Source organism: Schistocerca piceifrons, chromosome 2, assembly GCF_021461385.2.
Source record: "Schistocerca piceifrons isolate TAMUIC-IGC-003096 chromosome 2, iqSchPice1.1, whole genome shotgun sequence".
Taxonomy (NCBI): domain Eukaryota; kingdom Metazoa; phylum Arthropoda; class Insecta; order Orthoptera; family Acrididae; genus Schistocerca; species Schistocerca piceifrons.
In genome coordinates, this window is record NC_060139.1 from 964,604,385 (window position 1) to 964,623,701 (window position 19,317).

At 43.6% G+C, this 19,317-nt stretch overlaps 1 protein-coding gene across 1 annotated transcript in view; it reads right to left on the reverse strand.

Moving 5' to 3' along the window:
* The window catches only part of LOC124776584, a 244,231-nt gene that overhangs the window by 159,589 nt on the left and 65,325 nt on the right, over positions 1 to 19,317 (reverse strand). The window lies entirely within an intron of this gene.

Sequence of the window (19,317 nt, forward strand, 5' to 3'; positions counted from 1 at the left end):
TGTATGGGTGCGTTATGTTTATGCAAGAACTGTGAATTGTCTCGCCCCATTTCAGGTCGTTTCCTTCTCACATTTTCTCACTGGCGTCGCAACATCTCCCCTATAATACCATCAATTAACAATTGTCCCTGAGGCACGAATTCATGATGAACTGATCCTTCAAAGTAGAAGAAAACTATCACGCTTTGAGATTTGACCTGACCTGACGAGCTTTCTTTGGTCCTGGAGAACCTTTCACGACCTATTGTGAAGATTCAACCTCGGTCTTAACGTCATAACCGTAGGCCCACGTCTCATCACCAGTTATGATTCTCTTAAGGGACGTCTCGTTCTCATTTGCAAGATCCAAAAGCTCTTCATAGATTGCGAGGCGAAAGTGTTTCTCATCTTGACTCATGAGCCGTCGGACGAAGTTGGCGGCAAAGCGATGCATTCCAAGATGCTGTGTCAGAATGTCATAACATGACCCAACTGAAATGTTACATTCTTCTGCAGTCTCTCGGACAGTCAGTCTTCGACTGGCACGCACAATTTCGTTGACGTTCCTGCCATGAGCGCCTTCGGTACTCGGTAGACTTCGAAGAGCGTCTTGAAAGACGGTCATCTTTAACAGCCGTTCGGCCATTCTTAAACCGCTTGAAGGATTCGTAACATCGAGTACGGCTTAAGCACATATCACCGTAGGCTTCTTGGATCATTTGGTGTGTCTCTGTAAAGGTTTTCTTTAAGTTTCAACAAAATTTAATGCAGACACATTGCTCCTCTAACTATACCATCTCTAGTGTCCGCCCCAATAGCTGAGTGGATTGCCGTCCTACGGGTCCGGTTTCGATTCCCGGCTGGGTCGGGGATTTTCTCCGCTCAGGGACTGAGTGTTGTGTTATCTTCATCATCATTTCATCCCAGTCCAGCGCGCAGGTAGCTCAGTGTGGCGTCGAATGTAATAAGACCTGCATCAAGGCGGCAGGAACTGCCCTGTAAGGGACATCCCGGCCAATGACACCAAACGCTCATTTCTAAATTCGCAAAATGTGCGACAACTGTCTACTCAATACAGCACTGAATAATAACCAACACCGAGCGGGGAAGCGCAGTGATTAGCACACTAGACTCTCATTCGTGAGAACGTCGGTTTAAACCCGCATCCGACCATTCCGATTTAGGTTTTCCATGATTTCCCTAAATCGCTTCAGACAAATGGCGGGATGGTTCCTTTGAAAGGGCACGGTCGACTCCCTTCCCTGCGCTTCCCAATCCGATGGAACCGATGACCTCGTTGTTACGTCCCCTCCTCCAAATCACACAGACAATTGCTAACATACATACAACAATGACACTTCGGCAGTTACACATTAAACAGAGGCGTGTGCAGGGATGCCAACCGCATTTCGCTCCAACTCAACAGTGGCGCGAAAATTACGAATGTTCCTGGATTTTTTGAATAGTCCTCTTACGATACTGGACAGAGACTATAGAGTGCAACACGAGTTTGCGCAATAAAAGCCTGATTCCCGTAGATACATCAGTATACCGCATTGTACAGTACAATGGACAAACTTCAGTCATATCCACAGACGATCAATGATATTGGACAACATGAAATATTGTACAGTATTATTGGCAGACTAAGGGCAGCTTTAGGCAGAAAGGAGGGCGACAGCCGCCCACAGACTAGGCCGGCGTCCGACTGCCGGGGCCGGCGGCGGCGCCGGGTCGTAAAAGCGAAGCTGTGCGCTATATCCCGGCGACTAGGAAGCCATGCAGGAGAGCTATACACAGACTATTCGCCGGAATGTGCGCAGTCCGCACGACGCTTCAAATCTGGGTAGTGGCATTCACAGAAATTCTCTCAGCCCGGCAACACACAGTGACCTCAGAAAGTCGTGCGTCCGGAGACGAGCACGAATATTCTTGTGGGCACTTTAAGGCAAAACTGTATGCATTAGAATTTCAACTATTACAAATTTAGAACAGATGAATGTTGTTCAGAAGCGAGTTTTAATAACTCTGCAATTTTTAATTATTTTAATTCATTCGCTCATGAAGTGGTCACTAACAGTTGTGAGTGCTTGGGTTTTATTTTGTCAAGTTGCGTAATCGATTGATCCAACAAGTGCCCTTTGGCTCCTGCAAGAAACAATTTCCACCTCACACTACTACAGAAGTCAGACAGACGCTCCTAGTGTACCAACAAGAACTGCTTGAAAAACATTCAGCAACAAATATCTTCTGGAGTCGTCCGCTGTAAGGAAAAGACAAAAAAATATTCTTACATAACTAGTGGGATACTTGGGTACAGGAGTATTGCTAGTTAGTGTTAGAAAAACATTAAACGAACGAAAAATATTATTTATTGCAGAAAAAATTGTGAGAAATCAAGTGAAACTTTTTCTTATAAAAAGTTAATAAATTTCTGGGTTCTTTTCGGAACAGTAGATTGCCTCTTATGGATAGGAATGCTATTATTTTACGAAGTATTGATAGGTTCTTTTCTCCCTTTTCTCGTTACGTGTTCCCGCTCCAAGAGCGACAACGGAACAGCGCCCATTTTCGGGAAAAGTGGCAAGGGTATATCATTCGCTGCCTTTCCTCACTCGTCTGACTCTTTGCGTCAGAAATATTCCACCAATCAGCGTTGCTCTTTTAAATGGGAGAATGACGTTTCGTTTAAGTTTACCATTGCGGAAATCTGTAGCATCTCCGTTAGGCGTAGACTGTCCTCCTGTGAGAACTCCGTAACTACGCAGTCGGTCCGTGAAAAAATACGTCTTCTGGGCGCTCCCACACAATGTAGCGGAATTTGCTTTTATGTTGAACACGAGGGTCGTTATCCCTTCGCTCTGGCAAAAGCTGTCTTCTCTCTGGGCGGTCGCTTTGGCAGAAGTAGGTATGTTGTTGACCCAGCCCTCTGAAGGGACGGTCTTCCCAGCGGGCTGGTTTTCTCTTTAGAACGAAAATTCCTGTGGCCGTCATGTTGTGTACGCCAGCCTCAACTTTTTCAACCCTGGTGCGCACTTGCAATTTACTTATTAGATTTGCATATTGCTTACATGAATTCATACAAAATTGACTCTACCTTATCGAGTTTGGGTTCGAATGAAGCGTCTTGATGTGTAGAGTACGATTGTGAGGACGGAATATGTAAGAAATGAAGGTCAGGACATCACGCCACCTTACACAGTTAGCTCTGTTAGCCTGTACTTAGTGATGATAACACAGTGGAATAAAATAAATAGTTTGCAACTTGATGCAATCATTGTGGGTCATCAGCAGAGTCGTGGCGCCGTGGTACCTCAACTTTTCCATGAGGTTTCTACTCGTTGTCTTGTAACGTTTATATCTACAGTAAGGTGTGCTGACCGCGTGTCTAATTACGTGTATCTCTGCATGTACCTGATCCTGTTTTAAACAATATGTCTGCTAGCAAGAAAGCAATACCAGTAAACCCAAAGTAATTAAAACCTGTGGGCTATAATTAGAGGTGAATACATTCAGATCTTCTCGATCTTACTGCGGCCCTGTAAGTCTGAATAAGTACGAAAGTTGTCCCTGTGCAAAAATCCATAAACTGTGTGAAATACATTTCTTACCTCGTGCTGCTGTCGCCTTTATAACGCGTTGTTCTGATCTCAGCACTACTAAACTAACTAAAATTGCAAAGGCCAAAATGAAAGATATTTAACTGAGATACATTTGGAATTTGTCTAAATAAAAACGACTTGTAATTGGGAGGCGGAACATGACTGATGAGAATGACTGTAATATCTTAATTTGAAAGCTTGCTATATTGTGTAACTGACTTGCAATTGTTAAGCCATGTCATAAAAATTACTTTTACGCAAAAGAATGATCTTTACAAAAAAATACAGTATAAAACTTGGGGTTACGTACAAAGCTGGTCTCATTCAAATTCGTTCTACAGCGAAAGAGCATAAATACTTGAATATTGATTACCTTATTGTAGATCGATGTAACAATACGTAGAGAGATTCTTCATCAAAATTTCATAATCATATTTGTATCATTTTCTTAATTAAATTTACTTTAAATCTTATTTCTTCCATAAATCAGTAATACACAACACTGAATTTATTACACTGAATTATTTAATACTAAGAGACCGCCCACTCCGGAGCATCGCAACAGACACTAGTCCTGCTACTCCTGAGTAAGCACTGCCCACTAATGCACGACCTTACATAAGCTCCTTGTTACACATACTCTGCCTCAGCGATAGCTGCATCGCAGCGTTCTTTCACACATACATCTTCGTAATCGATATATCGCTTATGCTCTTGGATAATACCTTAAAATTTACGAATTTCTTTATATGTACTTATTTCAGTCTTTAGACGAATAGTGTCAAACTCATGTCCCTTTCGTACCTTTATAGCCACTGGACCACAGACATCTGCCTAGGATTCAATAGGTGGGCCAAGCATGTGTTCCGGAAGAGATATCGTGGTGGATGGTGGGGGAGGGGGTGGAGGGGGTGACGGCCGGGTGATGTGGTGTCGGGGCGTTGAGTCCAAATGCTGCATCTCTCTTCTGCCCACTACCTCTGCCGCTTTCACATCAGAGCGTTCCTGAACTCTTTTTGCTAGTGCCCGATTCCCTAAGGAAGTCGATTGGAAATCGCTGTCCCAGTTGACGAGATCGCCATATGCTCGTATTTACGTTGCCTCTTTGACAAACCACTCGCAGAACCGATTAGCGCGGCAAAACACCTTTGTCTGTTGAAAAAGAAATAATTGTCCTTCGTTGATGCAGCCTCTACAGTGTTGTTCTGGCAGAAGCAAACAACGCTGCGAGATGCGTTGCCGATGCTAGTGCTTATCCGACTTTCAACTCATGCTGTGGACGCCAAGTTACCCTATCCTAGTTGGTCTTTGACTGAGCTCGTCTAGTGTTAGCACTAAGAGCATCTGGCATCACAGCAACAGTTGTGTGTGGGATAAGCAGTACATCGACCAGCTGCCGCGAAGCATCTTGCACCACTTTTCGGAGAAAACATTGTTAGTCTGGCCAAACCGGCGTCTGTAGCAGCAGAGCACAGCGTCAAGGAGGACAGAAATACACTGAAGAGCCAAAGAAACTCATACACCTCCCTAATATCGTGTAGGGCCTCCGCGAGCACGCAGAGGTGCCGCAACACGACGTGGTATGGACCAGACTAATGTCTGAAGTAGTGCTGGTTGGAACTGACAGCAGGAATCCTGCAGGGCTGTCCATAAATCCGTAAAAGCGCCATGGGATGGAGATCTCTTCTGAACAGTACGTTGCAAGGCATCCCAGATATGCTCAATAATGTTCATGTCTGAGGAGTTTGGTGATCATCGGAAATGTTTAAACTCGGAAGAGTGTTCCTGGAGCCACTTTGTAGCAATTCTGGACGTGTGGGATGTCGTACTGTCCTGCTGAAAATTGCCCAAGTCCGTGGGAATGCACAATAGACATTAATGGATTCGGGTGATCAGACAGGATGCTTACGTACGTGTCACTTGTCAGAGTCGTATCGAGACGTATCAGGGGTCCCATATTACTCCAACTGCACACGACCCACACCATTACAGAGCCTTCACCAGTTTGGACAGTATCGTGCTGACATGCAAGGTCCATGAATTCATAAGGTTATCTCCTAGCCCCTACACCTGCATCCGCTCAATACAATTTGAAACGAGACTCGTCCGACCAGGCAACATGTTTCCAGTCATCAACAGTCCAGTGTGGGTATTGACGAGTCCTGGCGAGGCGTAAATCTTTACGTCGTGCAGTCATCAAGGGTACACGAGTGGGACTTCGACTCCGAAGCCCATATCGATGACGTTTCGTTCAATGGTTCGAACACTGACACTTGATGATGGCCCAGCATGAAACTCGAAACTACTTGCGGAAGGGTTGCCCATCTGTCACGTTGAACGATTCTCTTCAGTCGCCGTGGTCCCGTTCACGCAGGATCTTTCCGGCCGCAGCGATGTCGGAGATTTGATGTTTTACCGGATTCCTGATATTCATGGTACACTCGGGAAATGGTCGTATGGGAAAATCACCACTTCATCGCTACCTCGGAGACGCTGTGCTCCATCGTTCATGCGCTGACTATAACACCACATTGAAACTCACTTAAACCTACCAATGTAGCAGCTGTAACGGATCTAACAACTGCGCCAGACAGTTGTCTTATTTTCTCATAATTTTCGGTAAATTCTTTTGAAATTGTAGTTAGAACATAATTTTACTTTCACTGTGTGATGGAATCTTACTGCTTTTTGAGCTTTCATCATGACCAATATTTCTCCTTGACAGTGTGACGCTCTGGTGGATGGTGGTGTGGATGAAGTAACAAGATTTCCCATGCGAATAAATAGTAAACCAGTTTCACCGAAAACCAATTGTTAACGCAACTATTGTGCTATTTCTTCACATCGGCGTTCTTCAAAAACAGTTGCTGAAAATGATGAACGAAAATCTAAATGACGGCCGTTGCGGTGGGTGAAAACGTGTGAGGGGAAATTCTGACGTAATCGGCGCTCGACGCTACCAGCAGAAACTGCAACGTTTAGCTTCATCACCCTAGCTACAATTGTTGGGTCACTGGCGTTGACAGAAATGAAAAAACGGGGAAGTCGCACAAAGTGTTTCGGACAAATCTGAAATGTGACGACACCGAACGATGGTTCCATCGGACACCTTTTATTGTGCTATTTAGATGCGGTTACCAGTGTTCCATTGTTAGCAACGTAGTTATCACCAAGTGTGAACGTGCATCGTTTTCCTCTCATTTCTTGCTCTAAGGGGGACAGGCAGACTGCTACGTTGTTGATGTACAGAGTATCTAATAATAAACAAATACTTAAATATAAAACTCTCAAACTGGCAGTATATGTACAGAGCGCAGCGGATATTTTTATAGGCACGTACGTCGATATTTTTTCCGTCGATATATCGATACATCTCATCGGTACATCGGAAGTCTATAATGAACTTTTATAAACATCGTTATATAAGATTCCTGATATTTTTAAAAATACTAACAGTCTTAAAGAGGACTCAACGCCAGTACCTCCCCCTTCCCCGCCAACCCCACCCCCCCATCCCAACAGCCCGTCACATCCCTTCCAGAACACGCCATCGACCTACCTGTTGGGACCTTTATAGACGAGTCTCTAGTGAAGTTTGGTTTACTGCAGTAAACGATCGTCGCTTCACGCTACTATTCTGTGTACAGCCAGCTGAAGATCTGAAAATGGCCAGCATAAAGGCCGAAACCTTTCATCGTTTTTAAATAAAAGATTATTGAGAACTTGAGTGTATCATTAACTGATTTAAAGGTACGAACTGGACCCGAACCCTACACGTCGCATGAAGATGGCGAGTAGAAAATACATAGAAACTTTGCGACAACATGATGCTACGACTCAGCTAAAGAGTCGAGAAGAGAAACCCTGCATTGCCATGTATCTTACCAATTGTTACCAATTTCACACAAAATACTGGTTGTACAGACAACACTAGGACCCTCAGCTCCAACGCAGGTTTCCTCGTCTGTAGTCCTTGCAGTTATACCATAATGCAGTTATTGGTGTCGATAGGGGAAAGTGTTTTAGCATTTATCTTAGTTTTTAGGGTCCCACACCTCATTCGGTAAAAACGGAAACCTTGCAGAATCACTTTGTTGTTCTTTCGTGCTCTGTGTATTTGTGCGTTCGACTGTTTTGACCACATTTTTCTCTATGGCTTCTTGTCACTGTAAAGTATGTAAACGTCGAAGTCAGTGCAGCCGAACGATATGGCCATTTATGTCACATATTTTGATACTCGTAAAACTCATCCATCAAAACTCCCCGTATACCTTCAATCACTAACTTTGGCGAGAAGCAAAGGTTTGAAGTACAACTCAAGCAAAAAGTTCTTAAATTGTTAAATTTTAATTATATCACACGAAAATAATATTTATTTGGTATTGGTTGTCCGTCTGCTTGTCCCTCCTTCAGTTAAGACGGGTGGACGTATCAGTTTCAATATTATGTGACATACGAAGGTCTCTGCTTCTTTGGCGGTGTAAAACATGTAAGCCTCAGAGTAAATACAATCAAAGGGCACAGCATTTATGTCACAAGTTTTGACACTCGCAAGTTCTCTCAACAAAATCTATAGGATACTTCCTGTTGACCTAGAATCATGAAATTTAGCAAGAAGCAGGGATTCACAGTGTAGGCAAGGGTAAAAATTGTCTTAGAATTATTTTGGAATTGATCTGCAAAGTCTCAGAATTTCACAGACTGAAGTCTGGCCAGTATTGACATCGATAACAGGAAAAAATCTTCCAGATTCTTGATTCCCAGGTTGGATACATAATTAAGTTCGTGCGGAACCGTTAGTGCATGAATGCTGTTGGCACTTATTTGGATTTTTCGATTTTTCTTCATCCCCATCGTCATCTGCACTTGAGGTAAGGAGCGAGGTCGCGCAGAGTTTACGCAACTAGACTCGTAATGAGTTTGACAGAAGATCGAATTCTCATCCTCCGATCCAGATAAAGGTTCGAATTCTCATTCTCCGATCCAGATAAAGGTTTTCCTTGCTTTCCCTGAATCGCTTAACCGGGATGGTTTCCTTCAAAAGAACATGGTCGATTTTTCCTTCCAATTTTTCTTCACGTGAGCTCATGTTGTAACTATAATAATCTCTTCTTCAACGGGACTTTAAACCCTAATCTTCCTTTTTCTTTCCTGCACTTCAGATCAAAGGCGAATGTTCATTACAGTACCAACTCTTTCCTTGGGCTGTCTTCTTCAGCTTATTGGTTTGCAGTTTATAATTTTCAGTGGTATTTTAGTTAGTATTGTGAAGTACTCACTCCATATCATGTGCTGTCTTCTGGGTAGAACTCCATTTATGAGCCCACATATGTTAAGTTACTTTCTAATGCATCTGCTTTTGAGCCTCTAATTTTTCTACAGGTTTTCAATATTAAATACAAAAAGAAAAAAGAAATCACACCGGTGTTCTTTCGACGTATATTTGTAACAAATAATGCTCACTGTTTTATGCAGTTTCATCCTAGTTTTTACAACATTCTTTCCCTAAATCTCCGTCTCACCTGGCAGTGGTACATCCAACTGAACCACCCACACTTTTTTAAAATTTCATCCTGGTTTGTACAGCCTTCTTCATTTAAACGTTAGTCTTACGTGGTAGTGTTGTATTCACTTGATAAACAAGGCGCTACAACCCACTGGTGCTGTAAAGTGTCGATAGATGGTCAGATCTTAAGATAGCAGAGTAAACCATATCGCGAGAAAATGACAACCCAGGTGAGAACCTTGCCTAGAAGGACAGAGAAAAGCCGAGACAGGGCGAGACTCGGCCTGCCCGCCGCCCGCACACCCAGAACACATAATGTGGTTTGGCACGCCATGGCCGGCCCCGTTCTACATGAACAAGTTGTAACGTCCCCTTTGAACAATTATACATAACTGTGCTTAACCTGACACACAATATTTTGTTAGCGCAACGCAATCTGACTTTCAAAATTCCCTACAAAAGAATGGCCCTGACTAACATTAAACTATGCCTTTCACAAATCACTTACCTCACAAAAATCTTCGCTGCTCAAGCTACTGCAATACAGCGAGCGCCACTACTGCCAGCTAAATAAAAGATTCAAACTATGGAAGGCACTAACTACTGATAGGGATAGTTAGCAAATCAAAGATATTAATAGAGAACAAACAATGTATTTACCTTGATATCATCATATATAAATATAGCAGTTCATGACAAATTTCAAAACTCCGCCATCTCTCTCCCCACATCCACCACTGCTGGCGGCTCACCTCCAACTGCGCAACGCTACGCGCTGTTCACAGCCAGCTGCCTAACACTACAATGGCGAGTATTACAACAATGCAAAGCAGCCACAGACTGCACACGGCACAGCCAGTGATTTTCATATTGAGCGCTACGTAATGTTGCCAATAAGAAAACATAAACAGCCTACTTACATAGAGAAAACATAAACAGCCTACTTACATAGAGAAAACATAAACAGCCTACTTACAAAGTGTACGTATTGCGCATAAATAGTCAGTCAGAAATACCTATTGTTGTAGGGTTACATCGTTAAAGAACAGTTACTGGGAGCACTCACTTCCATTAAATGTCTAGAAGTATGCATACGGAGCTATTTAAAGTGGAACTATCACATAAAACTAATCGAAGGTAAGGCAGACGCTTGTCGGATTCATTGCCAGAATTCTCAGGAAGTGTATTCAAACCAGAAGTTGAACGCTGTTCGTCGGTTTGTAATCCGTACGTAAAGGACTAAAAAGACTAAAAAACTAAACTCCAGCCGAAACAGGCCATGAAGGCCCAACGTTTCCGATCGGTCGCCATGTCATCATCAGTTCACAGGCGTCGCTGGATGCGGATACGGAGGGGCGTGTGGTCAGCACACCGCTCTCCCGGCCGTACGTCAGTTTACTTCGCAATCAAGTAGCTCCTCAGTTTGCCTCACAAGGGCTGAGTGCACCCCGCTTGCCAACAGCGCTCGGCAGACCGGATGGTCGCCCATCCAAGCGCTAGCCCAGCCCGACAGCGCTTAACTTCAGTGATCTGATGCAAACCGGCGTTACCACTGCGGGAAGACCGTTGGCACGAAAAGGACTAATAGAGGAAATATGGGACATCCAAAGTAGAGCTGTGGTTCTAGTAACAGGTTCATTTCGTAAGTGCAAAAACGTCACAGAGCTGCTTAAACAACTCCCAGTGGCAAACACTGCAAAGGCGCGTTCTGCATCACTTTGTGTTTTTACTGTTAAAAGTTCCGACAGCGTACATTGAAGTTCTGGCGTATGTGCAGCACTGAAATAAAAAAAAATTACTAAGCCTATACTACACACATAAAATTAAATAAGAAAGAATAAACCAAAAGAAGGAGTTAACAAATAAAAATTAAAGGAGTCGTCCGAAATACTATTTCGAAAGAGAACCATTGCTGGCTTCGTCATTATTACCTGAGACATGAGACCACAGATCTGTAGTGGTTGTATTCAGTAAACAGTTACAAATTTTGCATTACAAACTCTACACATACTTACAGTGTTGATCTCCCAGTATAGTTTGTCGCAGTACTCTGACGAAAATGGGCGTTGGATATAATATGCTTATACGAACCCTCCTTTAAATGTCACAACGAATTATATTGTTTACGTCTTGTGAAAGTTTATCGGTAACCCTGATTACACGAAACGTTATTATGGAATGGGGATTTCTGGTATAAAAGGATTAGCCGTCATTCTCTGACGTTTCACAGTTCGCCAGATTACATTTATTGTCCTGATCAATGATCATCACAATCTTCAGGAACGCTCTTTTGGTGTTCTACTAGTCAAGGTCTACAACCTGACCAACAAATTTAGCCTGACAAGGCTCATCGCTACTCTACTGCAGAATCGCAGGTTCTTCGTCGTCCTCAAAGATCAGCGTAGCCGATGGAGTCTACAGAGAAACCCCACATCCGTCCTGCAGAGTAATGCATACAGTATTAGAGACTTTTATCTATTTCCGTACTTGTACATATTTTTTTGTAAGTGAGGTTGTGGGTGTGGCTGTGCTTTGTATTGAAAATTTCGGTCAGATATAAGGAGAAAAGTTAGTTAACAGTTAATATCATAGGTGCCTTCGTTCAAATTTAGGAACTACCCGCTTTAATCTTCGACTGAGGTGTGTGTCGCATCAAGTTTATTTAGTCAGTTAGTGATTGTCGTGGCACGTTTGGGTACTGAGATACTACGTATATAACACAGTATAATGTCCTTCTTCTTAGTTTAAATATAGAGTGAGGAGAATATTTGTTCTTCCCTTGCTTGTTAACTACCGTCCGATCTAGCTGTATGGATACACTCGTAGCAATTAATCAGTCAGTAAGTACAGTCGGTAGGACCGTTTTAAAGTTACCGAAGTATTGTGCAGTTACTACAGTTTGCCACGTAGAGACACTTCCACACACTTTTAAGAATTAAAAATTTGTTTTATCGGACCAAACTCCGTTTCTACCGTACGAAGATTTTAATATTTGCCGGCCGCTGGTGGCCGAGCGGTTCTGGCGCTACAGTCTGGAACCGCGCGACGGCTTCGGTCATAGGTTCGAATCCTGCCTAGGGTATGGATGTGTGTGTTGTCCTTAGGTTAGTTAGGTTTAAGTAGTTATAAGTTCTAGGGGACTTATGACCTCAGCAGTTGAGTCCCATAGTGCTCAGAGCCATTTGAACCATTTTTTAAATATTTGATCTACAACACCAACAAGACAGCACATTAAAGTCACTAACATCAACAATAAATAATTTTTTTCGGAAAAGATAAATAACAGCCACTCTATGGTTCATGTAGTACTCGAGAATTACGAATAAATATGAAATATTATTATCTGACTGTTTTTATTGCAGTTAGTATTACTTTGTCGTATGTACTTAATAAAGAAATGGTCTTTCTTCATCTTAAGACAGAAAGGTACAGCAGCATAATTGCTGACTCGTAGAGTGTTATCTCTGCTCAATTTCAGCACCCCAAGGTTGGTTGGTTAGTTGGTTGGGGAAGGAGACCAGACAGCGTGGTCATCGGTCTCATCGGATTAGGGAAGGATGGGGAAGGAAGTCGGCCGTGCCCTTTCAGAGGAACCATCCCGGCATTTGCCTGGAGTGATTTAGGGAAATCACAGCACCCCAAGGACTGCAGATTATATTGCATCGCAAGGGGCGAATATGTGAAAACGAACGTCCCACATCAGTTTGGCTACACCAGGCATAAAGCAGCAATGAAGAGCTGTAGGTTTGCAGCACTGTTATCTAAGCTCTTATGCAAAGAAGCCGAAAGCGAGAACGATGCCATAGATATAGAATATTATTTCTGACGTTTACAGATGTGCCCCAATCGACGTATGTTCCCTCCTTCCATTTGCCGGCGCTTCGCTGTGAGCGGCATCTCATATGCAATATTGCTGCCGCACGTGAATCCACGGGTCTCGCATTTCCATATGAAGAATTCCTCGAACAATTTTTGCTCCATCGCTTAGACAGCATTCCCAGCGATCCTAAAGCAGGAATTCCCAGGATCCTCAGAAAATCCCTTCTCCAATCCTTTCTCCTTCGATCCCAACCCAACGCCGTTCTTTGAAATTTTTTGGAAACTTGTGGTCGGGTCTTATAGGACCAAACTGCTGAGGTCATCGGTCCCTAAGCGTACGCACTACTTAATCTGAAACTAACTTACGCTAAGGACAACACACACACCCATGCCCGAAGGATTACTGGAACCTTCGACCGAGGGAGCCGCGCGGACCGAGACAGGGCGCCCTGGACCACGCGGCTTTTTTTTTTTTTTTTTTAAATAAAAAAGTAGGACTCTCATAACCTGTCCTACCTCCAAATTTACCTTCAGCTCGTTTTTTAGTATACAGAAAGCAGTAATGCGCAAAATCAATGATATATCTTCCTTGTTTTGTTTGGGAAAACCAGCTTGCTAGTAATCACTTATAGGCGAGTTCCGAACGATCAAGAGGCTGCGCTCGAATGTCTAATAGAATCCAGGGCAGCCTTTAGATAAACTGACCACCGCAAGCTTTGCTCAACATTCGTTTCAAGCACGAATGCACCTCTTTACTGCTGGAGTTGTCGCTGTCTAATGGTATTATATTTTGTGTGTTCGCATAAGACAGAGAGAACACCACCAGCGATTATTAGCAGCCATGAGCATATAAGAAAGAAATACAGGGTAGTCCATTGATCGTGACCGGGCCAAATATCTCACGAAATAAGCGTCAAACGTAAAACTACAAAGAACGAAACTTGCCTAGCTTGAAGGGGGAAACCAGATGGCGCTATGGTGGGCCCGCTAGATGGCGCTGCCATAGGTCAAACGGATATCAACTGCGTTTTTTTTTTAAAATAGGAACCCCCATTTTTATTACATATTCGTGTAGTACGAAAAGAAATATGAATGTTTTAGTTGGACCACGTTTTTCGCTTTGTGATATATGGAGCTGTAATAGTCACAAACGATTTGGCTCACAATTTTAGACGAACAGTTGGTAACAGGTAGGTTTTTTAAATTAAAATAGAGAACGTAGGTACGTTTGAACATTTTATTTCGGTTGTTCCAATGTGATGCATGTACATTTGTGAACTTATCATTTCTGAGAACTCATGCTGTTACAGCGTGATTACCTGTAAATACCACATTAATGCAATAAATGCTCAAAATGATGTCCGTCAACCTCAGTGCATTTGGCAATACGTGTAACGACATTCCTCTGAACAGTGAGTAGTTCGCGTTTCGTAATGTTCGCACATGCATTGACAATGGGCTGACGCATGTTGTCAGGCGTTGTCGGTGGATCACGATAGCAAATATCCTTCAACTTTCCCCACAGAAAGAAATCCGCGTACGTCAGATCTGGTAAACGTGCGGGCCATGGTATCGTGCTTCGTCGACCAAACCACCTGTCATGAAATATGCTATTCAATACCGCTTCAACCGCACGTGAGCTATGTGCCGGACATCCATCATGTTGGAAGTACACCGCCATTCTGTCATGCAGTGAAGCATCTTGTAGTAACATCGGTAGAACATAACGTTGGAAATCAGCATACATCGCACCATTTAGATTGCCATCGATAAAATGGGGGCCAATTGTCCTTCCTCCCATAATGCCGCACCACACATTAACCCGCTAAGGTCGCTGATGTTCCACTTGTCGCAACCATCGTGGATTTTCCGTACCTCAATAGTGCATATTATACCGGTTTACGTTACCGCTGTTGGTGAATGAAGCTTCGTCGCTAAATAGAACGCGTGCAAAAAATCTGTCATCGTCCCGTAATTTTTCTTGTGCCTAGTGGCAGAACTGTACACGACGTTAAAAGTCGTCGCAGTGCAATTCCTGGTGCACAGAAACATGGTACGGGTGAAATCGACGTTGATGTAGCATTCTCAACACCGACGTCTTTGAGATTCCCGATTCTCGCTCAATTTGTCTGCTACTGATGCGCGGATTAGCCGCGACAGCAGATAAAACAACTACTTGGGCATCATCATTTGTTGCAGTTCGTGGTTGACGTTTCACATGTGGCTGAACATTTCCTGTTTACTTAAATAATGTAACTATCCGGCGAACAGTCCGGACACTTGGATGATGTCGGCCAGGATACCGAGCAGCATACATAGCACACGCCCCGTTGGGCATTTTGGTCAATACCCGTACATCAACACGATATCGACCTTTTCCGCAATTGCTAAACGGTCCACTTCTACACGGTTCACGTAGATCCGATCTAACTGATACCTTCATTCCCCTGACAAAATATGACTCACGCTAATATTTGTGGACAGCGCATATATGTAGATACAGTGATCTACAGCTGCACCTGCGCGAGTGCTAATTACATCGCTAAAAACTTAGAAAACGTCTGGATGTAGCAAGACTAAGACACCATTTTACTCTAACAATTTTGTGCCTTCTTGAACAAAAACGACACTACAACCATTAATCCAAGTCGAAAGCATTTGAATCAAGAAAGAACCTCCCGTGTCGATCCAGTGTTGTCGTTGGGGGCATCAATGTCGACGCAACGCTGCTACCTGGTCTACATCTACATCGATACTCTGCAAGCCATTGCACATTGCATGGTGGAGGGTACCAAGTAACACTACTAGTCATTTCCTTACCTGTTATAATCGCAAACGCAGCGGGGGAAAGCGACTATCTATGCCCCTGTACAAGCCCTAATGCCTTTCATTTTATCTTCGTGGTCCTTACGCGAAATGTACTTTGGCGGCAGTGGAATCGTTCTCCAGTCGGCCTAAAATGCCGGTTCTCTTAATTTCCTCAACAGTGCCTCGCGAAAAGAACTTTGTCTTCCCTCCAGGAATTCCCATCTGAGTTCGTGAAGCATCTCCATAATGCTTGAGTGCTGACCGAATCTGCTGGTAACAAATCTAGCTGCACGCCTCTGTATTGCTTCCATGTCTTCCTTTAATTGGAGCTGGTGGGTTTCCCAAATGCTAGAGCAGTATTTAAGAATGGATCGCACTGTTGGTGTATACATCAGCTCCTCTACAGATGAGCTACATTTTCGTGAAAATCTCGCAATAAAACGAAGTCGACCATTCGGCTTCCCTGCTACCGGACTGACGTGTTCAATATCGTTTTGTAACATTATGCGTAGATATTAAATCGAGATGAGTGTGTCAAGCAGTACACTGGTGATGCTGTATTCGAACGTTACAGGCTTCTTTTTTCCTGTTCGTCCGCACTGACTTACATTTTTCTACATTTAGAGCAAGCTGCCATTCACACAGATTACAATTTCTGTCTAGTTCATCCTATCTCCTCCTAAATCACTCAAAGACGACATCTACATCTACGTCTACATGGTTACTCTGCAATTCACACTTAAGTGCCTGGCAGAGGGTTCATCGAACCATTTTCATACGGCTTCTCTACCATTACACTCTCGAATGGCACGCGGGAAAAAGGAAAACCTAAATCTTTTCGTTCGAGCTCTGATTTCTATTACTTTTTATAATGATCATTTCTCCCCACGTAGGCGGGTGTCAACAAAATATTTTCGCAATCAGAAGAGAAAGTTGGTGATTGAAATTTCGTAAATAGATCTCGCCGCAAAGAAAACCGCCTTTGTTTCAGATACTGCCACCCCAACTCGCGTATCATACCAGTGGCACTCTCACCCCTATTGAGCGACAACACGAAACGAGCTGCCCTTCTTTGCACTTTCTCGATTCCCCCGTCAATCCTACCTGGTAAGGACCCCGCACCGCGCAGCAATATTCCAGCAGAGGACGGACAAGTGTCATGTAGGCTGTCTCTCTAGTGGGTTTGTCGCATCTTCTAAGTGTTCTGCCAACAAAGCCCAGTCTTCGTTTCGCCTTCCCCACAATTTTATCTATGTGGTCTTTCCAATTTAAGTTGCTCGTAATTGTAATTCCTAGGTATTTAGTCGAATTGACAGCCCTTAGATTTGTGCGATTTATCGTATACCCAAAATTTATCGGATTTCTTTTAGTACCAAATGTGGATGACCTCGCACCTATCTTTGTCTAGTGCCAATCGCCACTTTTCGCACAATACAGAAATTCTCTCTAGATCATTTTGTAATTGTAATTGATCGTCTGATGATTTTACTAGACGGTAAATTACAGCGTCATCTGCAAACAAATTAAGGAGACTGCTCAGATAATCACCTAGATCATTTATGTAAATCAGGAACAGCAGAGGGCCTATGACTCTACCTTGCGGACGCCAGAGATCATTTCTGTTCTACTCGATGATTTACCGTCTATCACTACGAACTGTGACATCTCTGAGAGGAAATCACAAATCCAGTCACACAACGGAGACGATACTCAATATGCACACAATTTGATTAACAGTCGCTTGTGAGGAACGGTATCAAAACCCTTCTGGAAATCTAGGAATATGGAATCTATCTGAGATCCCTCGTCGACAGCACTCATTACTTTATGGGAAAAAAGAGCTAGCTGCGTTGCACAAGAACGATATTTTCTGAATCCGTGTTGGTTATGTATCAATAAGTCATTTTCTTCAAGGTGATTCATAATGCTCGAGTAAAGTGTATGCTCCAAAATCCTACTGCAAGCTGAGGTCAGTGATATGGGTCTGTAATTCAATGAGTTACTCCTATTTCTTTTCTCGAATATTGGTGTGACCTGTGCCACTTTGCAGTCTTTAGGAACAGACCTTTCGTCAAGAGAGCGGTGGCATATGATTGATAAGAAAGGCGGTATAGTGTGAGCTTATTCTGAAAGGAACCTGATTGGTATACCACCTGGACCGGAAGACTCGCCATTCTTAAGTGATTTGATTTGTTTCGCAACACCTAAGATACACTACTGGCCATTAAAATTGCTACACCAAGAAGAAATGTAGATGATAAACGGGTATTCATTGGACAAATATATTATACTAGAAATGACATGTGATTGCATTTTCACGCAATTTGGTTGCATAGATCCTGAGAAATCAGTACCCAGAACAACCACCTCTGGCCGTAATAACGGCCTTGATACGCCTAAGCATTGAGTCAAAAAGAGATTGGATGGCGTGTACAGGTACATCTGCCCATGCAGCTTCAACACGATACCACAGTTCATCAAGAGTAGTGACTGGCGTATTGTGACGAGCCAGTTGCTCGGCCACCATTGGCCAGATGTTTTCAGTTGGTGAGAGATCTGGAAATGTGCTGGCCAGGGCAGCAGTCGAACATTTTCTGTATCCAGAAAGGCACGTACAGGACCTGCAACATTCGGTCGTGCATTATCATGCTGAAATGTAGGATTTCGCAAGGGATCGAATGAAGGGTAGAGCCACAGGAAGTAACAGATCTGAAATGTAACGTCCACTGTTCAAAGTGCCGTCAATGCGAACAAGAGGTGTCCGATACGTGTAACCAATGGCACCCCATACCATCACGCCGGGTGATACGCCAGTATGGCGATGACGAATACACACCGCCAATGTACGTTCACCGCGATGTCGCCAAACACGGATGCGATCATCATGATGCTGTAAACAGAACCTGGATTCATTCGAAAAAATGACGTTATGCCATTCGTGCACCAAGGTTCGTCGTTGAGTACACCATCGCAGGCGCTCCTGTCTGAGATGCAGCGTCAAGGGTAACCGCAGCCATGGTCTCCGAGCTGATAGTCCAAGCTGCTGCAAATGTCGTCGAACTGTTCGTGCAGATGGTTGTTGCCTTGCAAACGTCCCCGTCTGTTGACTCAGGGATCGAGAGGTGGTTGGACGAATCGTTACAGCCATGCGGATAAGATGCCTGTCATCTCTACTGCTAGTGATACGAGGCCGTTGGGATCCAGCACGGTGTTCCGTATTACCCTCCTGAACCCAGCGATTCCATATTCTGCTAACAGTCATTGGATCTCGACCAACGTGAGCAGAAATGTCACGACACGATGAACCGCAATCGCGATAGGCTACAATCCGACCCTTATCAAAATCAGAAACGTGATGGTACGCATTTCTCCTCCTTACACGAGGCATCACATCAACGTTTCACCAGGCAACGCCGGTCAACTGCTGTTTGTGTATGCGAAATCGGTTGGAAACTTCGCTCATGTCAGCACGTTGTACGGTTAAATTTCGCGTCTGTAGCACGTCACCTTCTTGGTGTAGCAATTTTAATGGCCAGTAGTGTATCTACTTTTATATCACTCATGCTAACAGCTTTTCTGGTTTCGAATTCTGGAATATTTACT